Source organism: Protopterus annectens, chromosome 2.part0 (assembly GCF_019279795.1).
Source record: "Protopterus annectens isolate FY-2018-M chromosome 2.part0, PAN1.0, whole genome shotgun sequence".
In the NCBI taxonomy this organism is placed as follows: Eukaryota; Metazoa; Chordata; order Ceratodontiformes; family Protopteridae; genus Protopterus; species Protopterus annectens.
Window position 1 is genome coordinate 1,095,116,830 of NC_056728.1, and position 13,215 is coordinate 1,095,130,044.

Below are 13,215 nucleotides of genomic sequence, written 5' to 3' on the forward strand. Positions count from 1 at the left end.
GGAATAATTGGAGTATTCTGAAGGCTCTCCCTGACCTAAATCAGTGGGATCTATATTAGAACACCGAACTTTTAAAATTTTGAGTGTTCTAATATTGAACCATATGAATCAAAAATTAAAAATATCGAACATACAGAAAAGCGATTTTTTTTTCCTAGGGAAAAAATTTGCTGTTTCAAAACACATACACACAACATAAGCACACCAAACAAACAACAATCCACACACATACACCTAAACTCTTACACCTAACCCTACACTAAACTATACATACACCACTAACTATCCACTTACCTTAACCCAAACCCTAACCCAAAAGTCTGTCGCTATCACAAAGTCACCTCACCCGTGCCCTAACCCTAACTCACCTACACCACACTAACCCTCACATCCACACAATCGCACACTTACCTGACCTGCGCCCTAACCCTAACTCACCTAACCCGCCCTAATCCTCACATCCACACAATCACACGCTTACCTGAACCTGACCCTTTACTTTCCAACACAGAGCTGAAAATACTGAAGCAACAGAAACAGACAACAGAATTCTTTCCCTAGGAAAAAATTTGGTTTTCTGTTTCTTCGATATTTTGAGTCGATATTAGAACACTCAAAATTTTGAATGTTCAGTGTTCTAATATAGACCCAGTCAGTGGGTAGGGGATAGACCATTATTCACCTATATGAACTGCATGAATCTTAAAAAATGTTATGTTATAAGGATTTTTCTATGAATAGAAAATGGAGTGTTAGCTTTAACAAGAAAGGAACCTTCCCTTGCTCCAATGGTTCTTCCTGCAATGATATTTGTACCTCCAATGAATTTATACACCCCACTACTTCTAAGAAACTTAATTTTAAGTTCTCTGCTACATCTAATACATCTCAGATTGTTTATCTATCTATGTAAGGGCTGCACAGCCTTTTACGTGTGGAAATCAACTAGAAAACTAAAAGAGAAAGAATAGTAGAACACAAGTCAGATATACGTAGATGTATTATGACTAATGCTCTAGCAAAGCATTTAAATGATAATGATGCCAAGCATGTCTTTGTATTTAGGGCCATAGAAGTGTTACAGAAAAGCTTAAGGAGAGCTGATATAAATAATAAACTTGAAGTTAGAGAGTCTGATTGGATTGTCCATATGCAGGCTAACTGGTTTCTTGGTCTTAATAAGCAGGTTACTATTAAACCAATATTGAAGTATAAGCAATAATTTTTACATGTATGAATAGGTCTTAATGAATGCTTTTTTATATTTAAATAATGTTTATTAGTTATATGGATAGGAAATGTGAATTTCTGTTTTATTAGAAATAGATTTTTTAATTGAATATATTTTCTACCTCTTGTGATTGGTTAGGTTGTGACATATTTCAATATAAATGTGATTTTAAACTATTTGCTCACACTGATGAAATATTATATAGAAAAGCTTTGTGAGTGATTAAAGTTTTGACTCTCAGCATTGCAAAGTATTGTATTTTTATCTGTTGTGCTTACTTGAATCTACATGTGTCTATCAAGCTACATCACAACACCATGGTGTGGTGACTTTCACTAACCACCAACTGTGTTGGTTACTCATGCTCAAACTCACTTGACCAAAGGTTATTTCACATCAGTAACAACAATGCCTGAACCACTGCAGTGACAGCCCCACAAGGGGAGCCAATGTACTGCATCAGGTGCTTACCAATATGACTGAGCACTGTAGAACCTGCACTATGAGGTACTCCACGGTAAGATCTGACCATAAATCCAACTCTTTACATGTAAGACTCACATGTGAACCCCCCCTACAGAAAACACAGTAGTAAACTTCAACAAAGCAAAGGATAACCTCCTATGGGATGCCATAAATAGCGTGACTGCACCTCCACTCTTAGATGGCAAGTATGGCAACCTCTACAACAATGCTTTATGCAACCCCTGTGCAACTTCATATATTTGGCTGTAGCTGACAGAGGACAAGAAGCACCTCATGGCACAGAAAACTTGGAGCAGTCATACAATCTCCCAGTTAAGTTAGTCTCCTACAACAGGGTCTTCATGAACATATGCTTGTTTGCTTTCCATGGCCATAACCCCATGCAAATGTGCATGTAGTATCATTTCCATCAGTAACAGCAATGTTCCTGATAAGTAGCACATCACTGGCAACACATGATGTACATAATCAGGGGTGATAGACCTGGTCACACAGGCCTGGCAACACAGGTTTACACTTACATTAACATAGATCACCATGTCTCCCTAGTGGTAAGAAAGGTTGTATATCATGCTCATGTCATTAGTGAGGGGACTGCCACCTGATAAGGATGCAGTTTAACCTCCATGATCTCTTCCCTCAGCATATCAATATTTCACTGCAATGGCCAATTTCTTATGTACCTTTACAAGCACCAGTGACAACTGCATACAACACAAAGTTTCCTCACAAGGGAACTTAAGTCCCCAGTATCTGTCCTACGAGGATTGTGTGCAATAACTGTCATTGTAGCTTGTGTCATATAGACTACATAAAAGTGATCTCTGCCTTGCATGCAGGGCAATATCTCACCCTGCTGTATCGGAAATGGTGCATATCTGTAGGCAGAATGGTACATGTATTACCCACTGTAAGGACATTATTATTACATATACATACATACAATTATAACATCATTATTACATGCTGGTGGGGGAGATATGTGTACCACACTTTCACAAACTGTTGAAACAGACTCCCATCTAATGGCAAACAGTGCACCTCATTGGCCCTCCTCAGATGCAATCTATATGAATGATTATCTGGATGACTGTCATGTCACCACAGGGTTTCTGTGTGTCTCCCATGTGGACAGGGGCAGTATGGGCTGATCGTGTAAATAAGGCTAAGAATGTGACAAGATTTTTTGGGACCTAGGCTCATTAGGCTACTGATGTACAATGATTCTATAATCCCATAAGCTGATGTAAAATAACTTTTGCACAAACACACATCTAGCTACAGTGAGAATAGCACCATTATCAAGTAGTATATATAGAACCCTGCATAGCAGGCACATTCTAAGTAGGCTTTAATTAGATTAGAACACCTACCTATGTAATGCTAGACACTAACAGATTACAGTACTTAACACACATGCCACACCACAGGTGTGCTAATAACATCTCTTTAGGTAATGTTATGGTAGATGACATCTGCAGGCCTTGTTCTGGTCAGAACGTTGGAGTTGCATGTCACCTGCTACAAACAAAATAATGCAAAACCCTACCTCTTTTTAAGTCAATGTGGTGATCATATTTATTTTTGCAGGGAGATGCACATATGCACACACACCCAAAGTGGTCTGGAGTGTGATTAGAACCACTACCTATGTAGTCTACACAAAGCAAGTCACATTATTCACAGCACACACCACAGCTGAAGTCTGACATCACCATGGCAGTTGGTAGTGTTAAGGTACATGACATCAGCAGGCCTTGTGGAAGAGTGGATTTGAAGGGCAGCAGCACCTGCAAGGGCCGAACAGTGCAGACCCACTGAAATTTGGAAGTCAATATGGGATTCCCATTATTTATGCAGGGTGATGTACACCCACCCACCTAGTGGGCTGGATTGATATTAGAACCCCTGCCTATCTAGTCTTACATACTACAGATCACAGTATTTGCAGCACTTGCCATGGCCGAAGTCAGACCTCGCACTCACAATTGGTAGTGTTAAGGTACATGACATCAACAAGCCTTGTGCAAGAGTGGGGTTTGGAAGCCGGCAGCACCTGCAAGGGCGATTGAAATTTGGAAGCCAATCTTGGATTCCTGTTGGTTATGCAGGGGGATGCACACACACATACACAAAGTGCGTTGGAGTGAGATTAGAACCCGTACCTATCTAGTTTTAGACACTACAGACCACGGTATTTGCAGCACGCACCACAGCTGACATCTGTTGTACGTATTACTGCGGGTGAATACTAGTAGAGTATATAAAGTAGGCTTGTGCTGAACAGCATTATGGACTGCAGAATGACATTGCTTCTCAACTGCTCTCTGCATTTAGTAGCCTAGCAGTCAGATAACTATTTTTTTATCCTAGCTATGTGTCTAGAGTAGCCAATATGGCCATATGTGGCTATTTGCATTTGGATGGGCAAGCCTGTAGGCAAAAACAATGTGTCCTGTCAATGCATGCATAGACAACATGATACATAATACCACATGTTCACCTGTTGGCACATCTGTTGTGACATCCAGCAGGCACAGGGGGCTGTAGGGAAGTGCATTATCTACTGTTGAGCCCTTACATTAGGTCCTTTGAGCAACATTTTATATGCATCATCCGGCAGCTTTAATCACCATTATCCAGGTATGTAGGAGAATACAGATATATAAACATATATCTGTAGATAGCAGGGATGTAAATATACATGGAGGGGTGTGTGTGCATGTGTGTGTGTGTGTGTGTGTGTGTGTGTGTGTGTGTGTGTGTGTGTGTGTGTGTGTGTGTGTGTATGAATGTATGATATATATATATATATATATATATATATATATATATATATATATATATATATGTGTGTGTGTTATGTAGCTGTATGGGGAGCGACAAAGATGTATGTGTCTATATATATATATATATATATATATATATATATATATATATAGATATATATATATATATATATATATATATATATATATATATATATATATTAAACTCTGAGCTTTGGCCGGCTAAGACCTACCTGCAATCAACTGGACGTATAAGTGAATTTAAGTACATCTTTATCTGCACTTTTTTCAAATAATACAGCATTTACATTGATTTATTTGTGTTGCATTGAATACTATCTAGCTGGAAGTTGTGGCTCTGTTTTTTCAGTTAATGCTTGCTAGAATTTAGTGCTTGTTAGAATTCTTGCATAGTCAGTCTTAAGTGGGGTAAGTTTTACTTCACTGATATTCGGTTTCTGCCTTATATAAGTGGTACATTTTGGATTATTTTCTGCTTAAACTCTGAGCTTTGGCTGGCTATGACCTACCTGCAATCAACTGGACGTATAAGTGAATTTAAGTAAATCTTTATCTGCACTTTTTTCAAATAATACAGCATTTAAATTGATTTATTTGTGTTGCATTGAATACTATCTAGCTGGAAGTTGTGGCACTGTTTTTTCAGTTAATGCTTGTTAGAATTTCTTGCTAGTTAGAATTTCTGCATAGCCAGTGCTAAGTGGGGTAAGTTTCACTTCATTGATATTTGGTTTCTGCCTTATATAAGTGGTACATTTTAGATTATTTCCTGCTTAAACTCTGAGCTTTGGCCAGCTAAGACCTACCTGCAACCAACTGGATGTATACATTAATTTAATTAAATTATCTGCACTTTTTTCAAATAATACAGCATTTGAATTGATTTATTTGTGTTGCATTGAATACTATCAAGCTGGAAGTTGTGGCTCTGTTTTTTTAGTTAGTTCCCCGCCTACCCTCCCTGCTTTTGTTTTGGTGTTAAGCTTGGTGGCTTTGAAACTGCTTGCTCCTTTTCTAAATTTGCATTTGGATACTCTCATTTGCTCACACAAACAAAATTGCACTTTATTTATCTGCTTTCACTGTATTTGTGTTTCTTCCTACTTTATTACTTTATTTTGCTTTTGCATCATCTTAAAAGTACCCAATTGTATTTATTACTGCTTGGTGTAACTATCATTTTAATCCTTTTGGTTTAAGCACTTGGGCTTTAGACCAGTTGTTTTACATTAAGAAGGTTTGTGGTCTGCATTGTTGTGGCAAGACAGGTAGCTTACATCCTTCTTAGCTGGGAACTGCTGATTGAAGGCTCAATGTCTGTTATTCTAAAAGTGTATTAGTTCTGGTTTAAGCAGTTGGGCTTCAGGCCAGTTATTTTACATTAAGAAGGTTTGTGGTCTGCACTTTTGTGGGAGGCGAATCTGGACTCTGCCCTTCTGAGATGGGAATTTCTAGTTAAAGGCTTATAGTGCCTGCATATTTGAACTGTTTCTTACTGAAATTGGTGTGCCTTATTTGCTGTAGCATAGACTAGATCCAGGCCTGCTGAATCTAGCTTTGTTTGTATAACTTGAGCACAAATCCAGGCCTTCTTTTTTGGAGAAGGTTCCCCTGCACCCCAGTGGCAGGAGTGTGCAGTTAGAACTTGTCTGATTGAAGACTACAGGAACAGGGCTCAGTTTTTAGATTTTTTTACTGGTTAATAATTTGTTTAAAAGCCTTTTCTGTTTGCTTGTAGTCATTTAAAGCTGTTTTAATTGTATTTTTTTACTGTTTGTAGTCATTTAAAGCTGTTTTAAGTGTATTTTTTTACTGTTTTTGTCTTATCTTTTCAAAAAAAAAATGTTTCCTTGTTTCCCACCTTTTTAAGCTAGTATTGTCCAGTTTTCGGACTAGTGCTGAATTCAGGGCTGTGTTACAAGTTTCTGAGTTGCCCATACCTTACTTGGATAGAAGGAGATTTCTCTGCTCACCTGTGAGAGAGGGAGCTTTGAGCAGCCATCTGTCCCTGGAGGAGTGGTTCCAGCCCAGAAGTTAGTAGTTTGTGGACCATTTTGGGCTAATTTCTATCTCTTTCATTTCCCTGCTGTAAAAAATGCATTTGCACGGTTTTGCACATCTGGGCAGCCCCGGTTAGCTAGGGCTAAATTATTCCCAGCTCCACCAAGTCTCCTCTTCAGTTTTTCCCTTGAAAGTAGTCTAACTCTGAACCTAAGCACTTAAAAAGCATCCTACAGTCCAGCACTTGCTCAGACCTAATAGCAAGCACTAATATACCCCAACACTTGATTGCCCAGCAGGGCAAGGCTCATTATTCACTCCTCACTAACCAAGTGACTAAGCAACTCACCCTACTATTCAGGCATGACCAAAGGGCAATTTCAGGTATACTGTCCAGTCCAGCTGGTGAACCTGGGTATTCTGAGGCAATGTTACAACTGCCTCATGTACACAGACAACCCTCTCCTCCTACCACAAAACATTAACATATGCGAGAGATGCAATTATATAGCTAAATTGGAGGCTAAGCTCTCTCCACACAAGACTGGAACAGGCAGTCATGAGGAGAATGTTAACACTTGCACCACACCTCCAGCCTCACTTAGACATACTAAGCCAGCACTGGCAAAAAATACACATAAATACACAAAATCATACCCGGAGGCTCTAAATAAAAACCTGCAAAAGCATCAGAGACCTCCAAAGCAGACACCCAAAAAACTGGCACCTCCCGTCACAAACCAGACAACACATAAAACACAAAATCAGTGTGCCACACAATCACAACCCTTAAGGCGAAATAACATACCTAACACACTAGTAATAGGCGACACTATAGTCAGGCACACTGACATCCCACTTGCTAGACTGAACAAGGAGAAGGTTACTGTTAGCTACCTGTCGGGATCAAGAATCCGCCACATAACACAAGCACTCAGGTCACTCCAGAACAAGTACAAATATGATTCTGTTATTGTTCATGTTGGTGTGAATGACCTGAGATGTACCTCCCTGGACTACATGAAAAGAGACATGGAACAGCTCTCTGGTCATGTAGCCCAGGCGGGTATGACCCTGACCCTGAGTAGCATCCTGCCCTCACCAAGAATGATAATGCAGTATAAAGAAAAAATTATCAATTTCAACAATTGGCTAAGCTTCAGGTGTCATTCAAAGGGGATACAGTGTCTGTCAGTCTGGGATGACATGCTCAATGAGCCTCGTTGCTTTACAAGAGACAGTTTGCACCTGTCATCCCTAGGCTTTTGAATACTGGCCAAGGCTCTTGCTGCCCCCATAGTGCCTTTTTTCAGACAAGGCTCAAAAGTCAAACCCACCTCCATAAGCAGCACAAATAAATAAATGAGGGTTATGCTACTCAATGCCAGGAGTTTAAATCTCAAAATGCACGTGCTCAAAGCACTCCTCACTATGGAGAACGTCGACATCTGTGAAGTAACTAAAATCCACAGAGCACCTGAGCACTACCGGGCTATAACTCATACTACACATTTTGGCCACAGAACATGGACGAAAACACAAAAGGAGGGGGTGTATCCATATTCATCAAAGATACCTACACCTCCAGGTTAGTGGCGCAGCATGATACCTCTGAGATCATCCATGTGCAACTAAAATTGGGCAAATCTGCAATGCAAATTGTGGCCTGCTACAGATCACACTCTATGACCCAGGACCACCAATCTGCCTTTCTGGAGACACTGGAAAACATGAAGATCCTACCGAACACCCTGATAACTACTCATGTACAAACACTCAGGTCCAGCACTTCCTGGAATTTATCAATTCAAATGCCCTGGATCCACTGGTAAACTCCCCTACCACAGGTGAAAACATATTGGACCTGGTCATCACCAACATGGACGACAGGTGTTCCGCACCAGAGGTCAACCCATCATTGGTTAGATAAGACCATAAACTAATCACTCTGGATGTCCACACCACACCACCACCCCAACCAAAGAAACCACAGTGAAAAACTTTTCTATAACAAACTTCACCTTACTTAAGACAGAGGTGGTAAGTTTCACAGCCCCCATGCAAACAGATAACAGTGTCCAAGATGCAGGAACCTTTACAAGTGCACTCTATGAGCACCTACAAGGATGCAGGGATCATGACATCCCCTAGCAAAACCAGGACTCACTCCCCTAAGAGAAGGAAACCAGTCTGATGGACCCCTGCCATAAACAGGCTATACAATAGAAGGAGGAAACTAGTTCAGAAAAAAACAAATCCCAAGAAGGAAAGACATCCCTGATCAGTATCATTAAGAAACTAAGGTCTGTCATAAAGTCATCCAAGGCTAACTTCGAAAGAAAAATAGCCAAGGATTCAAAAGATAACCACAAAACCTTCTTTAGCTATGTCAAGAATCTAAGTGGCAACTCGCAGATATGCTCTGAGCTAGTGCAAAATAGCACAAAATATACTGAACCAACTGATATTGCCAACATCCTGGCAGATAGATTCAGTGCAAATTTCACCCCCCCTCTCACCCCCCAAAAGGGCCCACAACAATAACGGAAAAGTGTAGTGTCCCAGAAATCACAGACACATAGGTGAAAACAGCCCTTTCAAAAGCCAAAAGCACAGCATCAATGGGGCCAGATGGTGTCCCAGGCTGTGCCTTGCATGAATTACAGAACGAACTAACCCCCCACCTAAACACACTGTTCAACCTCAGCCTCTCCACAGGCTATGTGCCCATAGAATGGTGCACAGCAGCGGTTATTCCGCTCAACAAAGGAGGGGCCACAACTGACCCTGGTAACTATCGCACCATAAGCCTGACTAGCCTGGACTGCAAGGCTATGGAGCCCATCATCCTGGAACTCATTAAGAAAGACATTGGAAACCTCCAAACACTTGACCTGACCCAGTTCGGTTTTGTTAAGGGCAGATCATACTTACTAAACTTGGTTGACTTCTTCGAGACAGTCACCAAGGCCATAAATGAGGGGAAGGTGGTTCACACAGCCTAGCTTGACCTCTCCAAGGCTTTTGACACCATTCCCTACTCGGGAGTTATAGAAAACTCACCAGCCTGAACATAAACCCCTACGTCATAAGATGGGTTGCAACTGGCTTACAGACAGAACTCACATGGTAAGAATAGTGGGCTCCAGGTCCGACTCTAAACCAGTCACAAGTGGTGTCCCACAAGGCTCAGTCCTGGGACCCCTACTGTTTGGCATATACTTCTCAGAAGTACAGGCAAACACAGGAGGACTATGGCTAACCAAGTTCGCCGATGACTGCAAACTGGGAGCCATAGTTGACTCTCCAGCTGACACAGACATTCTCCATAAGGGCCTTACTGAGACAGACACTTGGTGTCAAAGTCGTGGTCTCAAGCTAAATGCCAAAAAATGCATAGTCATCCCGTTTGGGAAAAACAAAACACCAATGATTTAACACATAGGTGAAGCCCCCTTAATACAGAAGAGGTAATATGAGATCTGGGGACCCAGGTAGATAGTAATCTCTCCTTTGACAATCATATTGCCAAAGTAGTTTGGAAATCCTTCTATGTAGCCCATCTAATTACTAAAGGGTTCGCATCAAGAAATAAAGAGGTTAAAGTGCCCCTCTATTCATCACTCATCAGACCCATCATAGAGTACAATGCCCCATTTGGGATGTACATCACAAGACACTTCCAACACCTGGAAAGACCACAAAAGTACCTTACAAAGAGGATTACTGGTCTAAAATATATGTCCTATGCAGCCCAACTGGAAAAACTCCGGCTGTACTCAGTGGCATATTGCTTACTCAGAGGTGATTTCTGCCTGACTTACAAAGCCATGTCCAACACAGAATTGATGGACATGCTCCAACTAAAGAAATCCAAGTCACTGCGAGCCACTCGCTCTAGTGAGCTAAACCTTGCCACAACAATAAATAGAACATGCTTGAGGGATAGATTCCTATCACAGAGACTCCCCATGCTTTGGAACAAAATTCCTAACTACATTAGGCAGAGCTCCTCACTAACACTCTTCAAGAGAAACCTTGACGAGTGGATGGGTAACAGAAAATACACCCCTGGGATCACTTCATTGGCTCTTTTTAACAGAGGCTCAGTTAAGTAATTAATGGGGCGGTGAAAGCTGACACACTATGGATAGGCTTATAAATGCCCTCAGGCAGATAGCCTAGTACCTACCTATGAACCTATGAACCTGTGTGTGTGTGTGTGTGTGTGTGTGTGTGTGTGTGTGTGTGTGTGTGTGTGTGTGTGTGTGTGTGTGTGTGTGTGTGTGTGTGTGTGTGTGTGTGTGTGTGTCTTTGTATATAGATTTATACATACATATGTACACACACATTATATATATATATATATATATATATATATATATATATATCTATATATATATAGAATCACTACTAAATACCGAACGCCCAAAATCCCGATGCATAAAACAACGAGACCACATACTCAAAACCCCACAAAACCGAATATGTAAAACCGTGAAATTCAAAATCGCAAAAGTTACACAACCAAACAACACACACACACCTTCCACCCCACAACCAAACAATGCATCCTACATTAGACATCGGCAGGGGGACAAGCCCCCCTGCACCCACACCCCCCCTACTTTATTATTCTAACTCCAAGACTGCACAAACAGACACACAAGGCAAACTCACACCCACACATTACAGTCCCTCACACACACACACCAAAGTCACAACACACACTTACACACACTACACCCCTCAAAAACACACTTACACACACATACTTACCTGAACCGCAACACCAGAAGTGTTAACGTAAAATCCCTTAACATTGGGATTTTGCATTTCACGCTTCTGGTCTTTTGGTAATGGGGGGTTTCGGTCATCTGGTATCTTCAGCATCAGGATTTTGAACGTTCTGTAATCCATAGTGATCCCATATATATATACATATATATATACACATATATATAGGGAGAGTGAGATGCTGACAGATTTGTATACATATGTGTATGTATCTGTAGGCATATCTATATATAACAAGTCATTCTGAGTGGGGAGCAACAGAATTGTGCTCTGCTTAACTAAGTGTATGAGCATGCCCAGTGGTATTTTTGCTAGTTATAAACTGACTCCAGCCAACACCTACCTGTACTCCAGTCCAGGATTTGTGTTACACAAAATGACATCTGTCCGTGTTTATGCACTGCTACACATCACTGAACTTGGCTACAATTTTCTTCAGTTGTGTGATGTAATTAATATGTCACAAAGGTTAATAATATTATATAGCACACAGACTGACTGTCTGTAAAACAAAAAGTAATTCTTCCTGACATCCAAAATATGTGGCTATATCTAGAGTAGAGCCATGAACACCACCAGACAAGCTAATTGCCCTAGTCCTTTGAGCCACACAGGCTGCTTGACAGACATTGATCATTCATCACATAATCAACTTCATGCATGCATATATTGTTATTCCTGTGCTAAGTAAGATATAGAATGTATGATCAATTTCTATCTTACTGTCCTGAGACTGGCCAGCATGCTAATATACCATTGATGAGTTTGTGTTACCGCAGTTACAAGGGAACACATTCTGTGTTAGGAGTGGTAGAACACTACCACATGTTCTGCTGGGATATACAGTAGTCTGTCCATCATGTCACCCCACTGTCTAACATCTCCCTTGACAGATGTACCAGTAATCTGTTGCAGTAATGATTGCATGACTATCCCATGCATGAGGCCTTGTGAATACTCATGGGAACAATGTACTGAAATGGGTATCTGTAGTTCCATGTGGATATAATTTCTGTCCAAGTAGCCCACTCTATTTACTTGCATAATGTACCAGATCCATACCTACAATACCATATCATAATAATCCTTATGAGTATTGTGTAGGTTAAGGACTTTCCTTGCAAATGCAGCAGCTGACAGAACTGTAGTTCAGGGATGTCTCTGTCTCATGCAAGCAGTACACAGACAATGCATGACTAGGTACAGGATGTGTGGGTTGCCTGCCATCATTTTTAATTTCTGTATTGTGAGTAGGAGTAAGGTGTCAATTCCTAGGTCCCTACATTGTCAGTGTGAATGTATTATGCATTGCCTCTTAGCCACAGCCAGGGCATACTGAGCACACCTATGTCTGCCTACAGGGACATCAGCAGGGGGTTCATCGTCCAAGTCCTCCTGTGACTGTGGCTGTGGTGGCATTTGCACTGGTGGGGGGTTGTGTATCCTGTCCCTTTCCTGATCCTTCTGCAGCTGTTTCCACAGGATCATATTGTGTAGCATAGCACATATTGTTAATATATGTGCTCATGTGGCTGGAGTATAATGCAGGGCTCCACCAGATATATCAAGGCACCAGAACCATGACTTCAGAAGCACAAATGCACACTTTACGATGTTCTTAGTTTGTGCGTGTGCCTGATTATGGCATTCTTCTGTGAGTGTGTCTGCATTTCTGATGGGTGTCATCATCAATTGTTCCCGGGTGTCGCCAGCATCCCCCAGTAAATGACCATGTGGGATGTGACCTTAGCAAACATCTAGTACAGCTGTGATGTATGCCAGAAATGGGAGTCATGATAACTGCCAGGGCTACCAGCCCACACATTCAGGATAATCCCCTGGGCATTGCACATGACCTGGCAGTTGATGGAGTGGTACTTCTTGAGGTTA